At 38.7% G+C, this 26,535-nt stretch overlaps 2 long non-coding RNA genes across 9 annotated transcripts in view; one reads left to right on the top strand and one right to left on the bottom strand.

The window, feature by feature from the left end:
• LOC111928804 (uncharacterized) overlaps positions 1-26,535 on the top strand; it is a 55,496-nt gene that overhangs the window by 8,599 nt on the left and 20,362 nt on the right. For 3 of the 4 annotated variants that reach the window (XR_015287005.1, XR_002864321.2, XR_015287004.1), the window contains exon 2: positions 3,681-3,804. This is a non-coding gene — a long non-coding RNA (uncharacterized LOC111928804). Of the gene's footprint in view, positions 1-3,677; positions 3,805-26,535 lie in introns of all 4 variants that reach the window. The other variant, XR_015287002.1, reaches the window with a different exon arrangement.
• Positions 522-9,261, bottom strand: LOC111928806 (uncharacterized). Of its 5 annotated transcripts, none has more exons than XR_002864324.2 (4): positions 9,051-9,219; positions 5,730-5,880; positions 3,386-3,521; positions 522-633 (listed from the first exon to the last, which is right to left on the bottom strand). It is a non-coding gene; the product is annotated as an uncharacterized LOC111928806 (long non-coding RNA). The 5 variants fall into 5 exon arrangements; XR_002864323.2 differs by lacking the exon at positions 9,051-9,219 and adding an exon at positions 7,992-8,291 and having other exon boundaries at positions 3,386-3,542; XR_002864322.2 differs by lacking the exon at positions 9,051-9,219 and adding an exon at positions 7,992-8,291.

Raw genomic sequence — 26,535 nt, 5'->3', positions numbered from 1 at the left:
GCATCATTTTAGCTCCCCTCTTGTGTCCTGTGTGCTTCAGGACTACAGAAAAAAGGCATGTGAGGACCAGCAAGGACAGAGCTAGGTAGGGACTTAATGGGATTCTTATGGTTTCTAATTTCTTACTAAGACTGATGTACTGTGGAGCTCTTCATCCTGGGAAAATATGGCCAGTAATTGGCAAAGCACTTCAAAAATCTCAGGTGAAATAATTGATGCCTGCCACTTGAGTTTGACCCTAAATGGTCCACATCAACATTTTCTCTCCTGACTTAAAATGCATTTTTAAATACCAAGGAGAATAGTTCACAAATTACTAGTCAATAGAAGGCTTCCAAAAAATGACAGATACTAGAGATAGAAAGGAATACACATTGGGTAATTTCCAAGTAATGTGGTTGTCCCTGTGTGATGTTCAGTGTCAATAAGAAAGGGAATCTGCCAGTTACATCTTCAGTCAGAAACAAATCTACTTCTGGAGATCAGACCAAAATACATAGAAAAACAAAATAAGGCCCATGTTTGTGTTTCAAGGAATTATAACTTTATTCTTTTACATCAGATCTGCGTTTTGTGTTCGTGTTCCTTTTTGCAGTTACTTAAGGAAGAGGTCTCACTTCCAGAAATCTGAACCTAATATGCAGAACAGACAATTTACAGTCACACACCTAAAAATCCAAGAAGAGATGGATGAATATAAAGAAATATTTTAAAGCAGGTATTTCATGCTACTGTAATTCATTGATGTTCTCAAGGCCTCAGCTGACACATTTACAATTTGTTCCCTGGAAAGTGGACATTCATGTTTCTTATTGGAATTGAACAAGTATGAAAATTGCATTGTATGCCTTGTGTGAAATGCAGCCTTCATCAGTTGTTTTTGTTTCTTGAAGGTGAAAGAAGTGTATCAATTTTATGAAGATGCTCTCCTGAATGCTTTTTATTTAATTCTTGCTGAACTCTATCTCCAAAACAACGTATTTCAGTCTGTCACCTCAACACCAAGATGCTAAGCCAGTGAGCAGATGTGTCCTTTCTGCAGCAAAATAGGCTTACTCATTTTTATTGATGAAAATTAGCCGAAACATTGCCAAAGGTGATATTGCCATTCAGAGAATTTCCATTCCAATGCAGATATTTTACATAACAGCTTGCATATCTGTGCTTTAAATCATTTTCATGGATTGGAGGCCATAGGAGAAAACGAAAAATATTTTGGCTGAAAAGGGCTACAACTTAAACAGGGTTTAATGCATTGATTTCAAACCCTGGAAGATGTTACGCCTTCTAGCTTATTGCATTTTGTTGCATGGTCTTTAAATAAAGGAGTACCCTGTGCTTTGCAAGTTTTATGTTAGTGTTGGGGAAAAAAAGTAGCATTTTCTTCCCATATGCTTTTTATAGTAGTATCTACTGAGAATTGGGGGCTGTTTATATCTTATTGCCTGCTGTCTCAGGTTAAAAACAAATCTATACAAGATGAAGTCTGCATCCAGGTCATGGAAAAAGTATCAGCACTCTCTGAATTAAACAGCAAAGTCATGTGTAGTATTTTGTCTGTGGGAAATGCAGCTATATTATAAAAACATTGCTAAATTTGAGATTTCTAGGTAGTTACCAGACATACACCAAATACCAACAAAAAATGAACTTGGAAAAAATTTGCAGTATCTCCTTAGAAATGAGATACAGCCTGAGATATATAACTGAGTAGAAAATATCTGATCAATACCAAGGGAGTAAGTACAAAGAAAAGTAAAAGGAAAAATTAGAGGATGAAGAAAGGCCTGGCATATGAGACCCTCAAAAATGTTTCATAGAAAAGAAAGGGAAAATAAATAAATAAAAAAAGAGTCCGAGAAACAAGAGTGCTTGGAGTTTTGCTTTTTGACATTAATGAGACACAAGATGTTGTAGTCAGTCAGATTGTTGTGGAAGGAGCCAAGGAGAAAGACAAAAAAAATAAGTCATAGACAGAAACTATAAAACTTACAATTTTTTGTAGCTGCTTATGGCTTCCTGATGCTAAAGGCAAGAAGGTTTAAGAACTGAGACTTTTACTATCCAAATGGAGAGGTCTTGTAATAGCTGTGCAAGTTTATAGTGCAGTCATTTTTCAAGAGGTCTTTGCTTCTGGAGCACATTTATGTGCAATCCATCATGCATCCATATAACACAAAAATCAGCACTTGGCTAAAATTTCCTTTAAATGTCATGATCTTTTCTTCCACCAAACTTTTTTCTTATATTGTACTTCGTATAAAAAGCAGGAAAGATTCACTGGAAGGTGCTTTTGTTAATGCTGTCCTTCTTGTTAATGATGTCCTTCTTTCTTTTTAATCTAATTATCCTTAAGTTATGATGCCATAAGTTTTAGCTTTCATATTTTCCAGATTCTGTACTGCATTGGTATGTAACTCTGAACTTCATGTAAAGTGTTAGCAAGTTCTCCTCACAGTTTAGTTAGACAAAATGATCCTTTTCCAGCCCGAGAACCAGGGACACCATTGCAGCTTCAGACCCAAAAGGTATAAAAAACAGTGAACTGAGGAGAGCAAACTGGGAGGATGGGAGTTCATAACCTGAAGCTGTAATTGGGTAATTAACCCCAATATGTAAATGGACCAAAACTTACAAAAGTGTGAAAACTTGTGACCCGTTGTCCATCTGAGTGTAGCCTGTCTGATGTACTGGCCAGGGTGTGTCCTTTGAAGGCTTTTTTAATAAATATCTACTTTATTCCTTCAACACTGTCTAGCCTCTTTTCCAGGTAGCCTCTTACGGCATCAACTAACTCAAGATGAAAATTGTGATTTTTGGCTTGAGATGAATGATTTCATTCATTCATGTCTAATCTGAAATCATTAAGATGACTTTCAGAGTAAAGATAGCAGAAAGCAGAAATATAATTTTGTCAAAGTGTATCCTTCTTTTCCACCACTTTTGATGAAGGCCATACATTACACAAGTGTACAATGATTTGCTCAAGGATGAACTGGAAATAGCATATTCTTGGTTTTTCTTAGGTCTTTTAGGACAATTCTGGCAACAATTAAAGCTCTTTTCTGAGTGTAGTCTGCAGTTAGCCATGTGAGTAGAAACATTATTATAAATAAAAATCAGACTCAAGATATGCACTTTGAAAAAATGTGAATAAGAGACGTATCAGGAGATCTCCTCAGTTTTAGAAATGTGGATCTATGGTTATCTAGTGTTAAATGAGACCTTACACATTTAAAACCTAAGTCTGATTTTAAACATCACTGTAAAAGTAAAGCATTTACATTTTCCATAATTCTGTGCAATAGAGGACACTATCACAATCAAAAGTATTGAAGGTTAGGTGCTTAACTTGTAAAGTTTATATATGTGTCAAAGAACGCACCTGGCTCAGCACCTGGCCCAGAACACCAGGACAGTTCTTCCTCTCTGAATGTAAATAATTGACAGCAGAAAGGAGGCCAGGTTGGCTCCTTGCTTGGAGATACCATCTCTGTGGCCCCAGTCTGAAGCTCTAAAACCTGTAGGAAGATTTTCACTGGCTTTGGATTGAGAGAAAAAACAGACTGTATAGGTACAGGAGAAGGATATTGCTCATTTGAAGTGTTTAAACAAATTCTTGTTGCGGCTGTTTGTGCCTTTACAAGTGTATTGCATCCCACTGTGTTTTTTTTAAGCAGGTTTACATCTCTGGGAACTGCTTACTTCTGGAAGGCAGACATCAGTCACAAAGAACAGCTATTTTGGAGTTCTAGACCTTCATCCTAATACCTACATTAAGATTTCCACTTCTGCATCACAAGAGTAAGTAAAAAACGCAAAGATATGTGAGTGACTCAGTCAGTGCTAGTGGCTATTTTACATTTTCCCTTCTTTCTGTGTCACTTAAAGTTGTATTTCCAACATGCAAACTGCTGGTATCTCTCACAGGCTGACAGGTAAAAAGCTTTATGATTTCAAAGCAATCTCCTTATTACTAAATCTGACAGTCTAATTTCTATGTATAAACATGTCAATACCATTTTCAAGAAATTCGATATTCTTTTGTCTTTTACCAAAACAGAGAGCATGAGACTGCCTCTTGTGATGTCTCAGGGAGGCCTGCTGATGACAGGGCTGATGAAACACAGCCTTGGAAAACCTCCATCTGTCCCATTTAGACAATCCACAGGGTTAGATCTCTGAGGTGAAATTAATGTCTATGAGATGCTTTTCTAATCCACAGCAAGAGAGGGTTATTGCTCCTGATGACTCCAATAAACAAGCAGGACAGGTTGTAGTATTGTAGATTTGAGCTAGACTTCTGGTTTTAGATAGCCTAACACCGCAGCTTGGAGGAATGAAGAAAAAATAACGTTTCCCTTCTGTACCAAGCAGACTTTCACCAATGGTGATTTTCTCAGAAAAATGCCTGTTAGGATGTCCTATACCTCCATCCCACTCCCTGAGCCACCCACTCTGTAGCCAGCATGAAACTAGAAAGGCAGGAATTAAAAGGCCAGTCCTGCTTAACCTCTGTATGATGGATCATGCCATCATGCTGTGTCCTTCTTGAACAGTTTGTCAGGGCTCTGATGCAATATTTCCCCATCACTCATTTAATGGAGAAAAGTTAAAGTGGAGCCATGACAAATTAGGGCATATTTAACTCAAGGTCTGTGGGGACTGGCCTGGGTACAAGGAAGAGGGAGAGAAGGAAACACAGAAGGCAATCTGTCTGATTTTGGACAATTTTTGGGCAAAAAAGGGGCAAGTGTGATCACATTCTCTTAGGCAAGGGGCAGAGGGCAACACTCACATGCAAATGCATGAGGTCTCATCACCACTATGCTCTAGAGCACTGCCAGTATCCTCACTTATGCAAAGTGGTTTCTGCCATCACACACTGACACTTGAGAGGGTTTAAGTGGAATTCCAATAGACTTTAGTCTCCTTTCTGAAAGCTGTAATGTATAGCAAAATCTTTCAATGTTTTTGTAACTGGTCTATGGAAATCTCTGCTGACATTCATCTCAATAATGTAAAGTTAACCACAAACCTGTAAGGAATGCTGCTTCCGAGAAACAGACTGAATTTTTGAAGGATTCCCTCGAATACCAGGCAAAAAGAAATCTGCTAACATTGCACAGGCCTTAACTAGCATGTATTGAAATTTTCAAAGTCGTTAAAAAATCATTACATGTGTTAAAAGAAGATTGTGGCTTGAAAGAAATGTCTTCAGAACTCTTCCTGCTGACTTGCAAATACCCTGAAACTCACAAAATCCATCACTAGAGGAAATATTCTCACAGGACCAGAAGGGCTAGAACTGATAAAATCAAAGAGCAAAAGCTAACATGGCAGAGCAGATCCACCAGCACTGAAATCAATACCCTGTCCCGGTGGAGCCATCAGAATCCATGGAACCAGGCATGCTTGTCCTGAAGCATTCTTTCAGTGACTAAATGCCCTTCTGGTAACTATATGAGCAAAGCTAATCAACCACTATCCAGCAAGGAGTTCCCCTAAGCTATCTATATAGGAACTTTTTCTCTAACCTCCCAGCCCTCAGCCTCAAGGGACACATACATAATTACTTCCTTTTTCAGCTGGAAACTGAAATCCATGGCTGTGTAATGCCAAAAATCCAACAGTGAACAGAAGCAGGGGTTTTGTGCCTCGTTATGATTTTCCTGCTGCTCTCTTGGTAGTGCCTACTACCAAGACAACTCATTACTAGTAGTGCTTACTACTACTCTGTGGTGCAGCAAGTTCCAGAGCCACTGGTCTCAATGTCCCTGCTGTGTGCTCCTCCTGTCTCTTTAAAAAAAAAGGTGGGAGATCATGGTTTAGCAGCTCACAGATGCAGCATTCTTGCTTGGAGAAGAAGAGCAGCTTTGTCTGGAAGACAAACATAATGAAAGCAGAACATAAATTGCTTCATCGTGTTCATCAATATGCTGAACCCTGAGCTATTATTATTTGCTTGCTGTCTTCTTTAATTAAATTTTCCTCAAAATGTACCTTGTGAATAATCTATGTGCCAATTCTTTTCATCTCTCTCTAATGGATGAAAAGCTCTTTTTTAAACTTAGACTCAAAGTGGAGGTACTGAAACAGATTTTTCTGTGAAATGTTTTTTTGTTTAATTGATGTGTTTTACAACATTCCTCTAATATCACCCACTAATCAAAACATTAAATGGTTTCTGTGTTTTAGAATGCGAGATCATTGGTGTGCCAAGACTCTATCACTTTAGTGAGTGAGTTAAAAAATGTGTGAATGAGATAGTAGGTTGTCTACTGAAATATACTTTGCTCAGCTTTTGTCTCTCAACAAAATTTGCTTCACATTAAGATCAGCTAACCAAGATTTTGGCATGAAGACTTTTCTTGTCTGGGAGCCTTGAAAACCAAGCTTTTAGCTTCCTTTTAAACACCATTTGGAATCATTAATCACAGTTTGCTTTTGTGCACTGGTAACACAGGCTGGCTTCTCATTCTGAAGGAGAGAAATTTTCTATCTATTTTGGTAATGTTCAGCTGTAGACTACTCTTCATTTCTTTTCAGAAATAACAAGTCTTAGGGCCAAACCTTCAGTTTGTGCAAAACATCCTAATCCTGTGAATTTCAAAATCATGCAGGGAGTGAGAAATTATCTGTATTGGCTGTATTGGATCTATTTCCCCAGTTCAAGAAAACTTTTCTGTATTGAGACAACTCTGTCACTTGGGAGGGAGTACCATCTTCTGTAAAGGTTGGGCCTAGCAGTTCCCACTGAGTGAAGTCAGTATTCAGACATGTTTTCCAAAATGGTTTTGTCAATTAACACATGTAAGTATCTTGAGTGATTTGTTTCTAAAAGAGTTAGATATATAAAAAGAGGGAGGTAATATTTATCTTGTTGTTCAGCTCATAATTAGGATTCTACAAGTGCAGACCCACTTTGATTGTGAATTATTAATACCAGTTTTGCTTATTCATGTTAAAGGAATGTTATCAGATCCATTTTATGCATCTATTTAATCATTTAATTCTTTTTTTCTTGTATTTGGTTTATGTCATAAATTATTATCTCTAAAAATAATCTTCCATTAACCTTAAATAAGTGCTAAATAAACATTTGGTTTTATGAGCAAACTAATTTTGTCTGAGGGTAGAGGCATCCAAATGGGCTGCTTTGTTTTGTAAATCATGTTTTCCGAGATCATATCAAACTAGAGTGTGACCCCTCCATGGCTAAACTAAAGATCAGGAAAGAATTAACATAAAATTCTGCTTTGATCCAAGCTCTGCCTCAAGAAGTGTCATCCCTAATGAAGGATTACTGATTTGTTTGATATACCGTCAAAAATTACAACAAAATACATCTCTAAAATATGCAGGAGTGCAAGTCAGGTTTCAAGGGAAAACCAGAGTCTAAGCATTCAAGATTTCCATCCAAACAAAAGTTTGAGAATAAAAAGGATGGACTGTTCCACATGGTGAGCCCACAATCTGTAGTCAGGAGAAGATAAATAGCAAATAAACAAACAATCATGCAGAAGAGGCATAAAGAGTGATTGAGAGCCACATCTAAAAAATTCCCTAATTCCTAGTACTCTGAATTGGGTTCCTTTCCTGAGCCAGTCACTTGAGGACACAGCCAGTGCTTTGACCTCTGGAATCACAGTACTCATTTTGGAATCATGGAATCATGGAGTTGTAGAACCATAGACTATCCAGAGTTTAAATGTAAGCACAAGGATCATTCAGTGCAACTCCTGATGCTGCACAGGACATCCCAAAAATCACTCCATGTGCCTGAAAGCAATGTCCAAATGCTTCTTGAGTCAACTCTGTCAGGTTTGGTGCTATGATCACTTCCCTGGGGAGTCTCTTCCAATGCCAGAAGAATGCAGAAGCTAAAGTGTGTGATGCAATAATCCAAGTCATAGTGCTGGTTGTTTTTCTATCCGAAAGTGCTGAGGATGACATGGGAGCTAATTCATAAAGTCATGAGGTATTTTTACCTTTCAATACCTTGTGAGAACCTTAGAAAATTCCCTCAGTCTTCAGAAAGAATTTTTTTCTCTCTCCAAGATGTTTCCACAGCATCAAAAAATTAAAGAAGAAGAAAAAAGACCAAACCAAAAAACCCTTAGCCTCTAGGAATCTGAAAGGATATGGTAGAAAGGCACATATGTTTCATGTCCCTCTGCTGCTGCTCTTATCTCTCAGTTTTCTTTTCTGGAGTCATCTTTTCAGATGCAGGGAACAGTCAGAGACATCTTCTGTGTGGGACAGCACAACAGTGCTGCCAGCCCTGCCGGAGCTTGCCAGCCAAGAATGGTGGTGGTGTGTTCACACCATGCCAATCCCTTTGTCACAGTGCTATCTCCACACCAAAGCACTCAGAGCATCTGTGACACTGACAGCTATTATGTGGCACTTGCAGCTGTCTCCCAGACATCAATTACTGTACTGCTGGGTGGCTAGAAGTAATTAATTCTTCCCATCAATCATGCAAATCCTTCCTCCCATACTCTCCTCTCATTCATTTTGTATGGACACATGTCCAAACAGCTCGATTCTGCCTAGAAAAGGGAAGAGCTGCTCACAACCTTTAAAAAGCACATGAATATCTTTTCATCACCTGAGATGATTGAAAACTTTTAATAAAATGATGATGTTTAAAATGACCATGACAAGATAGGAATCTCCAGAAAGAGTATTAATTGCAGGGGGTGAAATATTCACCTTAGGCTAGGAGGAGCAGAATGTCTTGGAGGCCACATTTTGAAACAGGAAATAGATGTAAAGTGCTTTAAAGAGATTCATCGTGATAATATCAATTTGTGGTGGACAACAGAAGTGAGTCTAGCCCAGATCGGTCACATTGCTAAAGATCCATTCCCTTCCTGGCAGTACTGCTCTGAATTATTTAATTGATGAGCTCCACTGGCAGTATTTGCACTTTGACTGAAGATTATAAGCTTTCTTTTCTCTTAGTTTTTGGAGGACACATGAGGGAGTGTTGGTTCGCAGAATTCAAGTGAGTACCTGGCCTAAAAGCCTGTGTGCTTTCTTACCTCCTGAAAGTGTTTCAGAGTATTTTGATAGCTCTGTGTACACCTGAAAGCCATCTGAGAAACAGACATGAGCACTTCCACTGCAGCAGGAAATGTTTCATTAACCTGATGGGCCTTTGGACAGTAATCTCACAAACACCCGGTGCCCTTCCACTGGCTCCACACTAGGAACAAATAGGCTCCAGCCACCTCAGAGAGTGGGGTTTGTTGTCTCAACAGTGCCCCTGTGATGAAAATGGATTGCTTGTTGCTGCAGTATGGTTGGATTGACTCTAAAACTTCTGGTGTCCAGGACATGATAAACCATGTTCTGGCTTGAGGGCTGAAACCAAGGAGCTGACGTGAAAGTTGCTGTCAGTTTGCTGTGGTTAAGTGGAGGGGTTAAAGAAATGCTGCTCTGTAATCTTGCAGTTTATCTTCTCTTAAGGAATGCCTTATTCCTGGAACATCAAAAAGCTGTGCCATTGACATTGAGAGTGGAGAAATACTTGGTTCCTTCAGAAATTAGTCTTCCCAAAAGAGACAGATTTGTGAAAACCCATCTGCCCGGAATGATATCTTTGATCTTCTCCTCTTGCACTTCTGCAGACAGCACTTTCCTTTCTAGTGAGATGACCATGATGTCTTTTGAGGGACTGTCCTCATGACTATGGTCCATATGCTTCTTCCCTAATAAACTGGGGTTATTCCTGTTTACAACCTTTCCAAGGAGCTGTTAGGCTAAGGATCATGAAAATAAATGCAAAGACGCATACAAGAAGTTATCTGCACGGTGAGAAACACTTTCTCATGATTGCTAATATCTAAATTGTCTCCAGGAAAAAAAAAAAAAGTATGACTTTTTATCTCTGAGCACAATATATAGCGCCTTAGATAAAGAGCACACAAATAGCACTGCTATGCCCGCTGCTGCTCCAACAGTAAATTTAATTCCGCTCCTGACTGAGGTGAATTACCCGGCTGAGATAAACTTCACTAATGTAATGGCTTCTGGGGACAGTTCACACTTTCCTTTAGTCTCCTTAACTGCTGTTACTTTCCCACGCTGGGCTGCATTGTGAGGGAAATCATTTGATCTGCTGCAGTTAAGGATGTCTCACCATTTCCATTATAAGCTCCTTCAAAAAGGCAGTGCAGGCTCCAATCTAGCATCAAAGTCATAGAAGTAAAGCAAAGGTTTCACTGTGTTTTAAAAAGATCGTCTTTTACATTTCCTATAAGCACAAGTCCAAAAATTACATCTGCTCTTTGGAGCACTTTGCTGTTTTTCTATTACACAAAACAGCTATTAATTTCGCTGCATGTTTATAGACTTCTTTTAAAAAAGAGCTAGGTCCCTGCTATGATGAAAAAAAAAAAGTTAAAATAATAGCCATACTGGAATTAAAATGTTTCTACTTATCCCTAAGAAATCTTTTTCTCTGCTTCTGAATAGCTGGCTGAAAAACTGGAGTGTGAGGATGCTGAGCTTTTACATCCACATTCCCTTTCCCTTGCAGGTAAACAAACGTTTCCAATTAAGGAGGAAAAAATGAGAGATTTATCCAAAAGCAAAGCAGGCTGGAAGGTCTCACTTTTCTCTGTGGGCAGCCTGCCCCCCTCCTGCTGCTGCTGTTCACACCTGTCAGCACTGCCAGTCTGGCTGTTTGTGGGACTGTAGGGAAGAATGTCTGGGCAGAGATAAAGATTGAAAACAAAAAAATGTTTGGCTATGTTCTGAGCAGAGACTAACATGGTCTCCAGACAGTGATGCAAGGGATAGACCATTTTTGCCAATAATTTCTTCTTTCATTTTGTACAGTATGAGCGACCCTGGAGTAAGGAATCTCCTTTATGAACTGGGCTGGCTGGGGTTTAATGGTTCTCCTCTAATCCAATGGTTTTTGGATCTATGGAATCTTTAAGAAACATGAACAATATTGATAGAAAGGCATTACTCTTTTCTAAAGCTGCCAATATACCAGTCTTTCAGACTGGACAGACATCAGAAGACTTATGAGGCTTTATTAAATAATTATTTTCATGGGACAGTGAGAGTATTAACCAGATTTTGAGAAGACATTAAACGGAAAGGATCTGTAAATCATTCTGCTTCCTTGAATTTTGCTGTTATCTAACAGGTAGTCTCACACTATGAAATCAGGAAGGAAATGAGCACTGACTTGTCTGAAACCTGTTTTGATTTTGTCTCTGTATATATACAGACAAAGAGCATTTGTCAAGAATAAATTACAATATGGGCTAAGCAGAACTAAAGGCAAATTGTAAGCTCCCTTATCAGCATGTTGACATTATTAGACTTTCTTTTGTCTGGAAGAGAAAACATTTCACAGAACCTGCATGCCACCATCATTGGATACAGATGGACATTATAGGAAACACCATCACCTCTTTACATGTAACCCTACCAATAAATACTTTGGAAAGGATGGAAAAAGAGACATTTCAGGCATAGACGCAGACTTAATCAAGGCTCTGTTTGTACCACTACTCTCTGGGAAGTCATATGGCTGGTTTACAAGGCACTAGGCATCTCTCTTGGTCTTTAAAACTATTGGAAAAGCAGCTTTTGTCCACCCTCTGCTCTTTCCCAGCTCAAACCAAAGCATATCGAAAAACAATGTTTCTCTTTGTCTGACACCCCATAAGGAGTGTCTTATGCTGTGTATGTTATGGATGTAGCAAAGGTCAGCTCAGCATTCTGGATTTAGGGCTTCAGCCCTTTCTTTCCCTGCTTCCTTGAGTCTGTCTGTGGATGACTCCCTGCTCAGCATGCAAGCTGATGTGTATCCCAGCCAGATATCCAGTGCTCAGTTCACTGACGTATTTACAGGGAGCCTGAATGGTCACAGAGCACTCTGGGTGTTCCAGTGATGGCAGAATGCTTTACTGACCATAATCCCTTATCTCTTGGATTTCCCAACAGGAATCATAATGCATCAGTCTCTGCCATTGCTAACACGTGACTTGCTGTTTGGGATGGCAGGTGTCTGTGCAGTGCTGAGTTGAGTACCCACATTTACTGGTACTAAGGGCAAAACAACATGGTTGCAACAGACTTATTTTCCTTATGCAATTGCTGAAGCATATCTGCTATCTTCACATTTGCTGAAGGTTAATAGCACACAGCTTTCAAATTCATGCTTGGGCCTATCTGACTTCCTGCTTAGAGAGCAATGTGTTTATATTCTCTGCACTGACAAGAATAGAGTAGGTGAATGATAAATGCTGTAGCATTGTGTGCTGCTCCTGATAATGTTATCTCTGAAGATTTTAATAACCCACATCATTACAGAGAAGTTGCCCTCTGTCTAGGTAAGCACAAGAGCTGTTTGCACTGCTAACATTGAACTGCCGTCATTTTCACATTAACTGAGAAAAGTTTTAGGGTTTTCTGGATTATTTTGCCCATGCTGGTAGAATGATTTTTTTTGTTTGTTTGTTTTGTTTTGTTTTGTTTTTTGTTTAAGGTACTATATCCTAATTTACTTCCATTTGTATTGTAACAGTCACACACTACAACAGAAATACTGTCTTCACTTGGTAAAGGATATATAGATAGGCATGTGACTTATTCTTACGGGGCAGGACAATTTTGTGCTGGTGCAGTAAACCCCAGAGAATGTGCTCTGGAAAATCTGCTGTCACATAAAGCAAAGTGGAGCAGAACAATCCACAATCATACCACATTTTCAAATAATTTTCTGTCTAGCCTATAAAAATCAAGGAGAATACGGATTAGAGAAACCCATGTGACTTGATGGGGAAAACCTCAACCAAACAGGAAATCCTTATGGACTACTATATTAGCAGAGAGCTTGAGAGATACATCTTCTTCTCAAGACACAAGAAGGAATGATTTTCCTCATGCTCAATGAACTGTCATCAACTGCAGGACAAACAATCTGGGATAGCCACTATTTCTGCTGCTTTTATATCCTACTTAATGCTTCCATCTTGTCTTCAATGGCTGTTGACAACCCCCTTTCTCAGGCCCCAGTTGTCTCAGATTTTTTTTCACCTTTCATGCCTTTGTCAGAATTCCCTGTCCAACTCCAATATCTGGCTTGTCTAATTTGATCATCTCTTTGCTTTTCTCAAAATATTTCACTGACTCACTCCGCTTCCAAAAGTCAACTCTCCAACTCTCAAATCCATGACGTATGGTATAGTAAAGACTTTTCCACCATGTTACTTCACATCCAACTTCTCTCCCACCATGATCTCCCCTTGCCTTGGAAAGAGATGCTGTTTTTTAAAAATTTATTTTTAATATTTATTTATTTTTAATGTGAAGTTTCCCACTGCATTTGTCCAGGATTCAACAAAAGTACCAGGGGGCTAAGGTAGTACTGTTATATTTATTTTTGTTAAATAAGGGTTTTCTTTTCACCTTTTATTTATCTGTAGACAACATGAAAATTCTGGATACAATGTGAAATAGCAAAATACATATCTTGGATACAATGTGAAATAGCAAAATACATATCTTGATTTCTGAGCTATTTAAATTTGCACAGCAGCAGTGTCTCGTGGGACTTACAGCTGAAGACCATGGTAACATTCTCACTCTTTGTGACTGAAAAATGAGATTTATTGTCCTTTTTCCATGGTCCAACAACTTGTGCAATTGCTCACCCTTTAGTTCTTACAGATCCAGCCCCCTGAGGGAGACCACCAGAACAAGATGACATAGGTAAGACCATGCTATTTCACATGTCTGACATGTATGACTGCATATCTTCCTACTATGAGAACCAAAAGATATTTAGGACCTCACTTAGTTAAGCAGAATGGATGTAACTATTTAATAATCTACCACAGTTTGGGATAAGTATTCCTCCAAAATATCTCTCTCCACCCAGTCTGTCCCTTCTCACAACAAATTTATGATGGAGCATTCAGCAGCAAAAAAGTGTGGATTTAAATTTTAATGTGCACAGGAGATCAATTAATGTGTTTCACATGCAAATATGACAGCAATGACCCTGATTCAGAATGCTTGTTATTTCTGGAGTTGGCATATGGTTCTCTGTAACAGCAGGCATAATGATTGCAATAAATTGCCTCCTAATGCTACGTAATGAACTCTGATTTGTGTTAATTTGGGCAGTACTTAGCAATTCATGTTAATTTTTTTAATCAGTTTTGTAAGACACTGTATATGAATTCAGCTTCATGTTTGGGTTTTTGGCAATGTTAAGAACACAGTCTAGCATACAAATTCAGCTTTTTTGCAAAACTGTGTGTCATTAATAAAAATGCAGAGGTGCCAGGAAAACAGACCTCAAAGAAACTTTGAATTTCAGTCTCCTTTAGGTAAGGGTGGTGACAGATATTGCAGTATCAGCTAGAAATGGACTGCAAACCACCTGGGGTGGGATTATTATCTTTTGGGGTTTGTAGGGTATCTTGTACACAAGAAGGGTCACGGCACAAAACCTTCACAAATCATGAACAATGTTAATGTCGTGACAGCAGAATAACTGCCAGTTGGGAGGAGAATGGGAGAGAATGAATCAGCAACTTTTATTGTCTTCTGTTCTAATTTTCATTATATTAACTACTGAGTTTGTGCACTGGACTCTTCTGGATTCTCATAAACCTGCTTATTTTAACAGTCATTGGGACTTGTCACAGCCTTCAAATTAAGCATGACTTTATATACTCTGCTAAGCAGGGATAAAATTACATGCTACAGTGCTCTCCTGGACTGGTGCATTAGTCAGAGATTTAGTGCCCAGGAGTAATCTTTTCTTGATTAAAATCTAATTCTCAGTGCTATCCACAATTTATGTAATAAAATCAGAAAACAATGTTGGACTTATAATAGAAACTAAGATGCAGCTGTAAATTAAACAAGGCTCTTGCATCACCATGATGAAACAAACTCATTAAAAGTGTATTTTGGAATCATAATTGTTTGGTTTTCCCATTTCTGTGGCTTCTCCCTCCATGCAATCAACATTCCCAGGACTGCCATGTAGGTAACTAATGAGTAGTAGGGAAAATCTCTATATAAAGCAGCTCAGTTATTACAGTTGTAGTGGTGGAGTATGGATTTAGTAGCCTGATTCTAGGCTGTTCTTTATAAGTTATACAGATAGATATAATTATAAAGATGGTTATCTGAATATTGCAATATGAGTACAAAGTACACTTTCTCATCCCTGTAAAATAGGAATTTAGTGCAAGATTATATAGGCCCATCCATTAAATCTTTATCCAAATAATGGGGGAGGCATGATTAGAAAGGCCGTATAAGACAGTCATTGAGTAGTTCTTTTCTTCCAATTAACTCTGGATTAGGTAAGCAAGTTGCTAATACAATTATTTGAGGACACATTCTCTTAAAGCTGAACCACTCTTCTAGGTTGTTCTTGTTTGTTAAAGTGAAGCACAAGGATGTAATTTTCGCAATTGTTCCCCTCTCTGGCGTATAAGTTCAAAGCACAATATGTTGCAAACTTCTCTGAGGGCTGCCTTCATACATTCTTTCTCATTCCTGTGAGGGCAGAAAGGCAGAGAGTCCTCAATGAGAATCCCTTTCTGAGTTAATTTTTTTTATTCTTAATTTCATAGTTTCTTTCTGCATGTTGTAAACAGGTTCACTACCGTTTCTGTTGATGTGAAAGGTGAATTTTTCTGTGGAGCAGCATAAGGGGGTGTCAGATAATCCCTAACATATTCATATTACATTGCTGAGGGGAAACAGAGTATTACATCTTCCTCTGTGCTCAGTTTTCCCAGGCCAGGATATAAAGGGTGAGACCTGAATGGTTATTGGCTCCACAGTGTAAGAGACTTACAGACCATAATTTCCTTACACACTGTTAAGATCACTGAAGAACTTTGTCTGCTATGGCAAACTGTAGAAAGAAGGACCTGCTCAATCATCTGTGACCTCTGAACACATCCCCCCTCCACACAAGTATGCCTTCATAAATTACTGGAAGTTTGGACAGTTAAATAAGCACCTGACTGGAACCTGAGATAAGGTAATGGTGGTGTTGTTGTCTGATTATCTCAAACTAAGGAAGAGATAAATAAGCTGGGGGAGCACTGATAATGGACATAAAGAATACACAAAGAAAGACAGCTCAGCAACTGTGCTGAAAATCAGCTCTGATTGGTCTGAAAGGGGGAAACCCACCAACTCAAAGAAATAGACTGAACATGAGACTGATTAGCATTGGAATTGAGAAAATCATGTAGCCCGTGGACATTGATTCCTTTGTTTGCTAAAATGTATAAAGTATGAGAAGTTTTGAGGGACTGGAGGAATCCCACCACAGAGAAGACCATGATTAAGAAGGACCAATGAGGATACCACTGTATCCACAGGCATGGTGACTCTCTTTAATCTATTTCTCTCTCACTCTCTTTCTCTAATCCCCAACTCCTTTTCTATTTCTGTCTATCTCCCTACCTCATTTTTTACTGTTGAATAAAATCCACACTACTGACTTTGGCATATGGTCTCGTTTGCACCTTCTTCTGGCTAGAAGCATCTCTCAATAATCAGATCTTAACACACAGGAGAGTGACTTATCTAGTATGTACAATATTTTCTATGCTCTCTTCCACAGCTGGTTGTAGAGCATAGTTAAAATATATTTACTTCACTCATTTTTCACAACTCCAGCCTGAAAATTTGGGTAGACCAGTCTAAACAGACACTACTTCAGAGCTGTGCATGTCTGGGAAATCAGTCATGCCATTTAAAGACAAAAAGGATTTTTATGATTATCCAATCTTACTTCAAGGTGGAGAATCTCATGTACATCACTCTTGCATCAAGCAATATCTTCTGTGCTGGTGTTAATCCTGCCCTCCAGAAAGGCATCTCTGCAGATAATCAAGATAAAACATCCCTCAGGAATTTATCCCTCAATCATCCTTATGTCATAAAATCCATTTTTATTTGTCAGCTGAATGTTGTCTGTCTCTGCTTCCTGACATGAGTTCCTTGCTATGGCTTTCCCATGTAGATAATAAGTTTCTAACATTTTTCTGAGTTAGAGGGCACCTCAATCACCTTTTCACACCAAACTTCATTTGAAGTAGGTGTTGAGGTTTTAGAAAAATGGAGCATTCCTATTCTGCTGCCCTTTAGGAATAAAAGACTGACGTATATTGGCTGTATAATTTTGCATAGATAGTAATCCTATTCTTTTCCATACAGAAATAAGTGTGTGTTGCTCTTTTAGCTTTTATAACAATGGTCTGGTAGGAGAGGAATCTCATTTCCTATTGATCTTTATTTAGTATCAATCCTGCATTGAAAAAGGAAAAAAAAAACCCAAATTATTGCATTTTTCAACAGGTTCAGATTTCATACTTTTATTTTTCATAATAAAAGACGAATCCTTTTAAAAATGATGATTAGAAGTCTGTAAATAATAATTTAAAAATTTTTATTTCCCCCAAACTTCATGATGGAATTGACCAGATGCCCTTAATAATCTTTGTAGACCCAGGGGGAAGAAGACCCCAACTAAAAATCGCCCTGCTTATATAATAATTTCATATATTTCTCATTTTCCAGTTCCTAGGAAATGTCAACTTAATTTTCAGCTGAACAAGCCTTGTGGGAAACAAGGGCTCATGCAGAGGCAAGTAACTATGATTCTAGAAGAAGAATTTAATACTGCAGAAGTGCAGGATATATGATGTGACGCTCAGTGGGCAGAAAGCATTTATTTTTTCTTTCAGTCTATTCTGGCTGTTGAAAAGCAATTGTGCAGGCATTTTGTGTTATTCACTGCAGACAAAATCAGCTAATCACAGACTCACAGAATCACAGAATTACAGAATGAGTCAGGTTGGCATGGAAAACAGCGGATCACCTGGTCCAACCTCCCTGCTTGAGCAGGGCCATCCTAGAGCACATGGCACAGGATCGTGTCCAGGCAGTTCTTGAATATCTCCAGTGGGGGAGGCTCCACAACCTTTCTGGTCAATCTTTTCCAGTGCTCAGTCATCATCACAGAAAAGAAAGAAGTTCTTCCTCATGTTCAGGTGGAACTTCCTGTGCCTCAGTGTCTGCCCATTGCCTCTTTTCCTATTGCTTGGCACCACTGAGAGGAGCCTGGAAACATCCTCTTGACACCTCTCCTTTTATCCTTGGATACTCATAGACATCGATGAGATCCCATCTCAGTCATCTCTTCTCAAGGGTGAACAATCTCCCTCGGCCTTTTCTTGCAAGAAGGTGTTCCAGTGCCTTAATCAGCTTTGCTATCTTCCAGTGGACCCACCCCAGGAGATACCACATGGTAATTATTTAACCTTATACTCTCTTACACTTTCTGCTTAAACCTATTTGAACAATTCGTTGTCAAAGAAATAAAGTTTTACATTATCTTATTCCTAGGGCCTCTTCACATGGCTTTATGTTCCTGGGGACTCTTCACAGCTCCATTGTTCCAGCATCCTGTTGTCACAGCTTCAAGATCACCCCATAGTTGCTGTGAAGATTTTGTGATTTTTTTTTAACTTCCTCTGACATCAGCTTTACCTCTCCATCCTTTCAATCCTTTGATTAATTCAGAGCAGTCTGAAAGCTGCTCTGTTATGAATAAAGGGAATATCTCCTACTTTTCCTGTATCTTAGTCCTGTTTGAAAATATTACTGATGTGGGTGTATGCAAACCAGCCTACAGGTGAGTGTGCACACTTCATTCAGCTCAGGTTTCTTCATCATCACAGAGAATTGGAAGATATCCCCTGGACACAGTTTGGCCTTTGTTCATAAGCAAGTCACATGGGGGAAAGATTTTAGAAATACTGGTTTCCCTTTTCTTCACTGGTTTCCCTTTTCTTCCTCATGTCTGTGTAGCCTGCCAAAGAATTTAATACACGCAAAAAAATGATTAAACACTTGCAAAACCTGATCCCCAAGGAAACTATTTGCAAACAGATAAGCCAAGCAAGGTGGAGGGAGCCTGCATGCATTCTAGAGTGTAGTAGGCATTTGCTGCTGTGAGCTGTTTTCAGTGTCCTCACTGCATGCCCCAGTATGACAATTAGCTACTGGAACTGGGAGAGAGCGACTGGTACCACAAAAGAATTGATTTTGGTTGTTCTCCAACATATCTTTCTTCCTCCTCTCTCAGTCCAATGCAATCTTTTTGTTATCTTTTTTAAAAGAAAAAAACTTTTAAAAAAGTTACCTTTTTTAAAAAAAGAAAATAAGGTACCTATAGAAAAGCGTGATTTATGTATAAGACTCTTTGAGTCCTTGATATCTTCTTTTTCCTTTTTTTTTTCCCATGACAAATGTGATTTTAATAACTACAGTGTTCAGTACAATTATTCCATCACAGCTGGTGGAAGCAAAACATGTTGATTTATCACCATTCATCTTTGTGACCCTCATGGGCTCAGTGGGAGTTCTTATACTCTGGTCAGTCTAGGGCAAACATCCAGGACTTGGGAGTGAATGATTACAGTGGTAGACATAGCAAAGATTACAGTCAAGGCTGAACTACTGCCCTGACTTTACTCCCACCTTTTTCAGAATTTTTTGAATTTGGAGACTATCTTGAATGAATTTCCATTCCATTTCCTTTAAAGAAAGTCTCCTTAACTTTGGCATGTTAGTGACAGAATAAAATAAATAACCCATAAACCTATTTTGTGTACTCATAATCCTTGTATCTCAACCATAGCTGAATGGATTCCATTAAGTCTGCATTATGCATCCAATAATGTACCGTAGTGGGTGCCTGGGGGAAAAAATATTATGGCAGGTTATGTAGTAGTACTTTCTTAGTTACACCTTGCCAGCTACCAGCAATGTGCAGCTGAGCAAGTAGTAGTATTATAATGTTAAATAACCCTGATGGATTTTCTTCTATGAGTTTCTTCTATGAACTTGTTCTAGTGAGTGCTAGCAAGGGCCCTTTGTGACTCAGAGATGTGCTGAAGTCATGACTTTGTATGAAGTATAATATGCACCTATTATTTTATAATGGTTACACTCACCTTTCTTAAAGATATGTTTTGTGATTAATTCTAACAATTTTCAGATAAAATTTGCCACAGCATGCTCCAAAAGATTTAGAATGTCTGCCTGCCCTTCCCTCATAGTACACATTTTTCTTCACAATCACAGATGCAGACTGAGTGTGCTTTAAGAGCATTCAGCTACTCTTGTCTTAGTGATGTCAAAAAATGATGCTCCTGGAAATGCTATGCATATACTTAATTTATTTTAATCATGTCTCATTAATCCCATAAGGTTGTGCTCTTGGCATTCTATACTCTAATATTTCAGAGTCCTGTAAGACTGCTGCTGTTGGTTCTTTCATGCTCTAGTCAAAAACTTGCAGTCATCAATGTCCTCTCACACACACACAATTTACTACAGTGGTTCCTGACTTCCTACACCTGCCCTTGGGAAGTGCTTGTTAGTGGAGAAAAACTTGGTGTATTGTTGATGCATACAAAAGTCCTGTTACAGAGCAACTAATTTAAAGTGACTGAAATCAACTTTCTGTAGCAAAGCATATATCACAGTCACAGAATAGCTTGTGTTGGAAGGGATCTTAAAGATCATCTAGTTCCAGATCTCTGACCATAAGCAGGGACACCTTTCACTGGACCAGGTTTCTAAAAGCCCCATCCAACCTGGCCTTGAATGCTTCCAGGCATGGGAGAACCACAGCTTGTCTGGGAAATCTGTTCCAGTGCTTCACAACACTCAAGAGTAAAGAATTTCCTCCCAACATCAAAATGTTATGGCTTTTTATATTATTAAACAAGTTTTCTAATTGTTCATGAAATCATTACACAAAACACTTTTATTCAGTTTGATTCTGAATTTTTAAAAGGAAGAAATGCCCACAGGAGACAGGTGCTTCCTGCATTTTAATTAAGATCCTGCATGTGTCTGGATATCAGGAGTTGGGTAAGGTTCAGCCTAGGACTCCTGGTCATTCTGCTGCACAGTAATTTTGGAGTCTGGAAAACAACCAGTCCAGAATGCAGGCACAGAACAGAGATTTCTGTGTTTTAGAAGACAAAAGCAGGATATACTCCGGAAAAAACTTGATATATGCACCAAATTCCTTGGGACAAAGCAGGACAGTTGCTGGGGTGCTGCTCCTCACTCTGGGCAAGAGGTAGACTGGCACGAGTTTTTTAGAAGAACTGACATGTCCCAAAAGCCATACTTCCCATCCTCCTTCCTACCAATGGCCAAAAGCCATTCCAAGGAAGAATGAAAGAGTAGTAAAAGCACAGAGGTGAATTCCAGATGTTCTTTCTGAGTCTCCAACCCCCTATGACATCAGGCTTCTGTGGACATGGAGTGGAATCCTGGTATTGGAGCTGGAAGCCCAGCTTTCCTTTGCTCCGAAGGGCTCTGGAAGCAGAAGATTAAGAGCTAAATCCTTAAGGAAGCAGACTGAGGAAGTATAAATGGTATAGGTAGGAGAAGGGAAGGAAATCCAGGGACTGTGTGCTGCTTGAGAAAAAAAGGGTTGGAATAAGAAGGCAAAATTCAAGCTGAACCTCTCCATCCTAGGTCCTTCTCTTGTTATTACCATCCACTCCCATTGCTTTGGGCGTCTATAACTAAGGCAGAACAATTAAATATAGAATTGTGTGTATAAAGACCTTACATGATGAATTTTTGCATGTAGCATGTTATGAATGAGTTTCCTTCTGCCACTGGCCAATTGGTTACAGTTACAGTAATTTTACTCTTTACTTTCATTGTCAGGTTAACAACTGAATTAAAGACTACCATGAAAGACCTTTTTTATTCCAGTGCTCCTAATCCATAAAGCAAGAAATGGACAAGTGCCTGTTATTAGTACATCTATAGATGTAGCACTACTTTTGGCAAACTGTTTCACTGTACAAAGAAAGTAACAAAAAACCTGATATTGGTAACAATTTCTGATATAATTAGATAAAACTTACAGTTTGAACTCAAACAGCTTAAAAAATATATTGATTTTATTATGGAACAAAAGAGTTGGGAAACAGACTTACAGTGTGGATTTGTGGTTTTGGCAAAAGAACTTTGCATAATTGAAACATCAGTTCAGAAGCTGCCCCCAAATTTACAAGATAAACATGAGAGCTTTTCTTTTTGATTTTGTTTTAAAATATGAACTGTGAGTCTTTTGTATAAGTAACATAATGCACACACACACATAAGATGTGATGGCAACATCTGCTCTAGCAATACCTTACTTAGTAATGACAGACAAAAAGTAGTAAATGGGGGATGAATTCTGGTGTCCTTAACAGGAAAAGAAATAACAAATGACTCAAAGCATTGAAGCCTCATAGCTTCAGCACACACTGGACTGATACTGTTTTTAGGATCTATTCTGAACTTTGACTTGGAAAGTCTCGTTTCCTTGGTAATTCAAAGAAACAATTTATGGCTTTATTTTGAGGGCTCTGTTAGGCCCAACATCATCAGCTCTGCATCTGCAGTTTGTTTGCTCTCTTAAGCAGGAGGTAAGCTGGACCTACAAGAAAAAAATTGTGGGTAAATAAATAAACAAACAGATATGAGCAGCTTTCTGGGATCTTGGGCTTGCTTAGCATTTCAAAGTCTGTCTCTTTTTAATAAGTCATTGGACAGCAGAATGGATTGCTCAGTAAAAACTGACATTTAAAAAGAAAAGTAACACATCTTTAACAGTCTTTTCGCAGAAAAGTCATGAATACATATCTACATAAGCTCAGCCAACCTTCTGGCTTCCTTTTTTTTACTAATTATATTGTTCAGACAGAGTGTTCTGTCTCCATGCTTGAGACAAAAATCTCTGTTTTATCCAGCGTGGATAAAACTGATTCATGACTGCTGATTCTCTCTCAGCATGGGCTGTTGCTGAGTGCAAAGGTTTGGGAGAATGTGGCTCTTGACAGTTCCTGCCTAGGACTGTAGTACATAACCTCTTAGGTTAGCTCCTACCTAACCACTCTAACTCCTTTTAAAAACATTGGCTTTTTTTGTACATTAATTAAGGTGGATGCCTTATGTCCTTCAGTTTGGGGGTTGTACTGGGTGATGTGTAATGGTCCCTTCCAATCCAAACTATTCTACAATTTCCTGTAAAGCAGTTTTCCAGATCTGAAATCAGTATCATGACTATCAAACAAAGAATTCTTGCATGGTCCAGCAGGACCAGCATATCAACCCTGTGAGGTTCCCACTTGGATTACGGACTTAGGGTCCTTCCTCTTTGCCTGCCTGTTACCCCTGTGCTTTTCCTTTGAAGTCAACAAAGGAATAACTTGAATACTGGGTGCAAAATAGTTGATGAAAGCTTTGGTCCATTGTGAGTAGGACTGCGAATCTTTGGCTTCGTTTGAAGTAGAGCAGGGTTCATTTGGATGCTGCTTTCACTTTCAATTAATGGTGGCCCTGCTGTGCATTTGCTTGTTATGTGATTCAGCTTTAGAATGACTATCTTACAATGGATACCATTTTGCAATGAAATCCAGAGCCTTTGATACCTTCAGCACTTGCCTGGACAAGCCTCTCAGAAGTCTGATCTAACAACAAGTCTCCAGAGGACCCTTTCCACACAAATCTTTCTATGATTCTACCAGAGCTTTTTTCATCATCCATAGGAAAAGGTTATTTAATATAGAAAGAAGTCTGTTCCTCATGTGACATGCCAACACTTTGCTTTATCACTGATAACCATAGATAGCACTAATGTAACTCACAGCTCAGAAGTTTTAATCTATTCTCTCAGCTAGTAGTAGGGTCAGGAAAACTGCAGAGGTATTTCTAAGGAAAAGGCAGGCATGGCTGCAATACTTTTATGTGAGAAAATGAGTCAATGGAAAACCTCCTGAAAAGGCTGAAGTATGGTTAAACATGCAGATAAAGAAAAGTATGACATTCACCTAAAATATCATAATTAATGAACAAATGCATCATCCTGAAGTAAATTTGACAGTGTGGTCACATTAAGTTCACAGCACTATTTGCTCCAAAGTAGCTGACTTGTTCTATTTTTCCCTTTAAATACAAAATCATGTGAAAAGAAATGCTGTTTCCCTGAAGGTCCCATGTCACTGCAAATGTTGAAGGTAATGCAGACTCTGGATTTCACAGGCAGGGTAGAAATGTGGTTCTGCTTAAACAGGGAGATCTATCATCAGATGATAAAAGATGATAAAAATATCAGATGATAAAGTCAGTGTAAGTACATTGAGTCTTAATAAATGAAGACCTGGACCTGCACGTTTCTTAGGCTACTCACAGTTCTTGATCCAGGAAACTGGCAGTTAGTTGGCATTGAAAAATAGGGCTGCTCAGGTTTTGGTAAGAAACATGGAGGCTTTTAATGCAGAAGTGTCAACAGTGGCAGAAAGCTGTGAAAGCTGAGGCTACAGCCTCAGCACAGATAGGTTCTGGTGGAAATACCCATTCAGAATTCTCCCAAAGTATCTTCTCACTCTGCCTGTTCCCACGACCCACAGTACATGGCCTGTCTGTTCTGCTGTCTAAAGCAGTGATGTTAGCAAAAACACCAGGATCCAACGGGCCTTTAAAAAATATCATGCCTTTATTATGCATGCTGGTTTCACCCTTCATGTTTTCACCAATATTGTGTATATTTGGAAGCCTGATCACAAAAGTAGGAGAGAAATTTTCAAATCTGTCCACCCCATTATGTACACAAGACTTTCTTCAAAAGGCAGTGAAAGTACAATTCCCTTTTTCTATGCAACTGAGACATTCAGATGACTTGGGAATTTATAAAGACTCACTTTATATTTTTTATGTTTAAAAATCTTGGCTAAGATCATTTGGTGATTAAATACAGAGCAGAAACAATGATTTTGGGGAAGGTTGGCCATAATCCCCCGTAGTAATATATTACATTATCATTTCTATAATGCATGACATCACCTCTCTTTGACTCATCTTACTTTACATATGCTTGAAAAGGCTTTCATTGCTAAGATATAGAAGGTTTCCTCATGCATCACAGCTGACAGGAGGACTCTCATTTCCCTCATCATTCAGTCTTCATTCTGTCTGCATGAAACCAACCAGCTGAAAGATAATATCTTCTAACAACTGCAATTGCTCTTACTCTGCACACAGTGTTAAATTGTGCTATTAATTCTGACTGTCTCCATTGTTACTGTATGCTGCTGGCAATGTGTCAACATTTAGCAAGGATTTAGTCTTTTGTCAAAGCCACCTTCTAAGAGTTTTATGTAAAGCAGGATTCCTTGTTTTCTCTGTGGGCCACTAAGAAGAAATATTGTAAGTGATGTTAAAAAATAGGAGCTTTCTGGTAACAAACTCCTCATTTGTAACAGAGGCGGAGAATATCTGATATATAAAATGGAAGTAAACAATTGACTGCTCTAATGTTTGTCACCTTGAGAATCAGGCCTTTTGATATTGTTTTCATAATTTCTAGCCACTTTCCCAAGAAAGTAACTATAAACATAGGTGTTTATACATTCCGTTAAAGATATGCCTTTTGATGGATGTCTCTCACGGCCATTGTGGTTGGGAAGGTGGTGACTTGACTGTCCAATCCCTGGTCCTTGTCAAAAATCTATAAATACTGAAAGGACAGAATAAACCTTCTTCTTCTTTAGTCACACTTTAAGCTGTGTCTGTGTGAATTATTTCAGGTCCGACAGTGACAAATGTTGGCTCAGGTTAAGATTTTAATCTCAGTGTTCATGTAATACAAGAAACCAACCACTTTCCAAACAGCACCTGGTATAGTAGGACAGAAGATCCTGGAGCTGGAAGGTATGTTGTCATCACACAGCTTAATAGAAACTATGGGAAGGCTGCAGAGAAATATCTTAGTCAGCCTCTTGCTTTATGAATCCTAAGAACATCTGGACCCTATTTCATCCCATTTTTGCAGATGACCCACCATTCTGTTCTGTGCCACCTTCTTTGTTCATGCTCATGTTTATTTGTATGACATTTGATTACATTTGTTCTATTGAGTGAGGTCATACAGACCTTTCTCCTACAGCCAGGAGTTCAATGACACCCACTTTGGACAGAAACATGGGCATAGTATGCACACCACTAATGGGTAATCCAAGGTTCCCACACTAAAAGTTTCTTCTTCCTTGCTATATATCCTTCACAGTTACTTTTACTTCTTCCCAGACAATATTTCCTTGCTGAGCAAGCTGTCCAGCCACTTGATCCCCACTTGCTGAGCACATACATCCAAGGTTGCCCTGTCCCAGCTGCAGAATCTGTCACTTGCCCTTGTTAAACTTCATAGAGTTGGTGATTGCTCTGCAATCTAATTTGTTGAGGTTACCACAATGTTAGCGTTCAGGAACACACATAATCACAGAATGATTCTATGAAGGTGCTTTATTGAAGAGCTCTGGCTGTCAGGGGTACACATACCCAAATCTGACCTGATTTGGATTTTCGAGTTGAACATATTTTATACTCTATCATTGTGCAACTTACATATTAATTCTTAAACTTACATTGTTC

Source organism: Cyanistes caeruleus, chromosome 5, assembly GCF_971803275.1.
Source record: "Cyanistes caeruleus chromosome 5, bCyaCae1.hap1.1, whole genome shotgun sequence".
NCBI classification, from domain to species: Eukaryota; Metazoa; Chordata; class Aves; order Passeriformes; family Paridae; genus Cyanistes; species Cyanistes caeruleus.
This window is presented reverse-complemented; position numbering and strand designations above follow the sequence as displayed.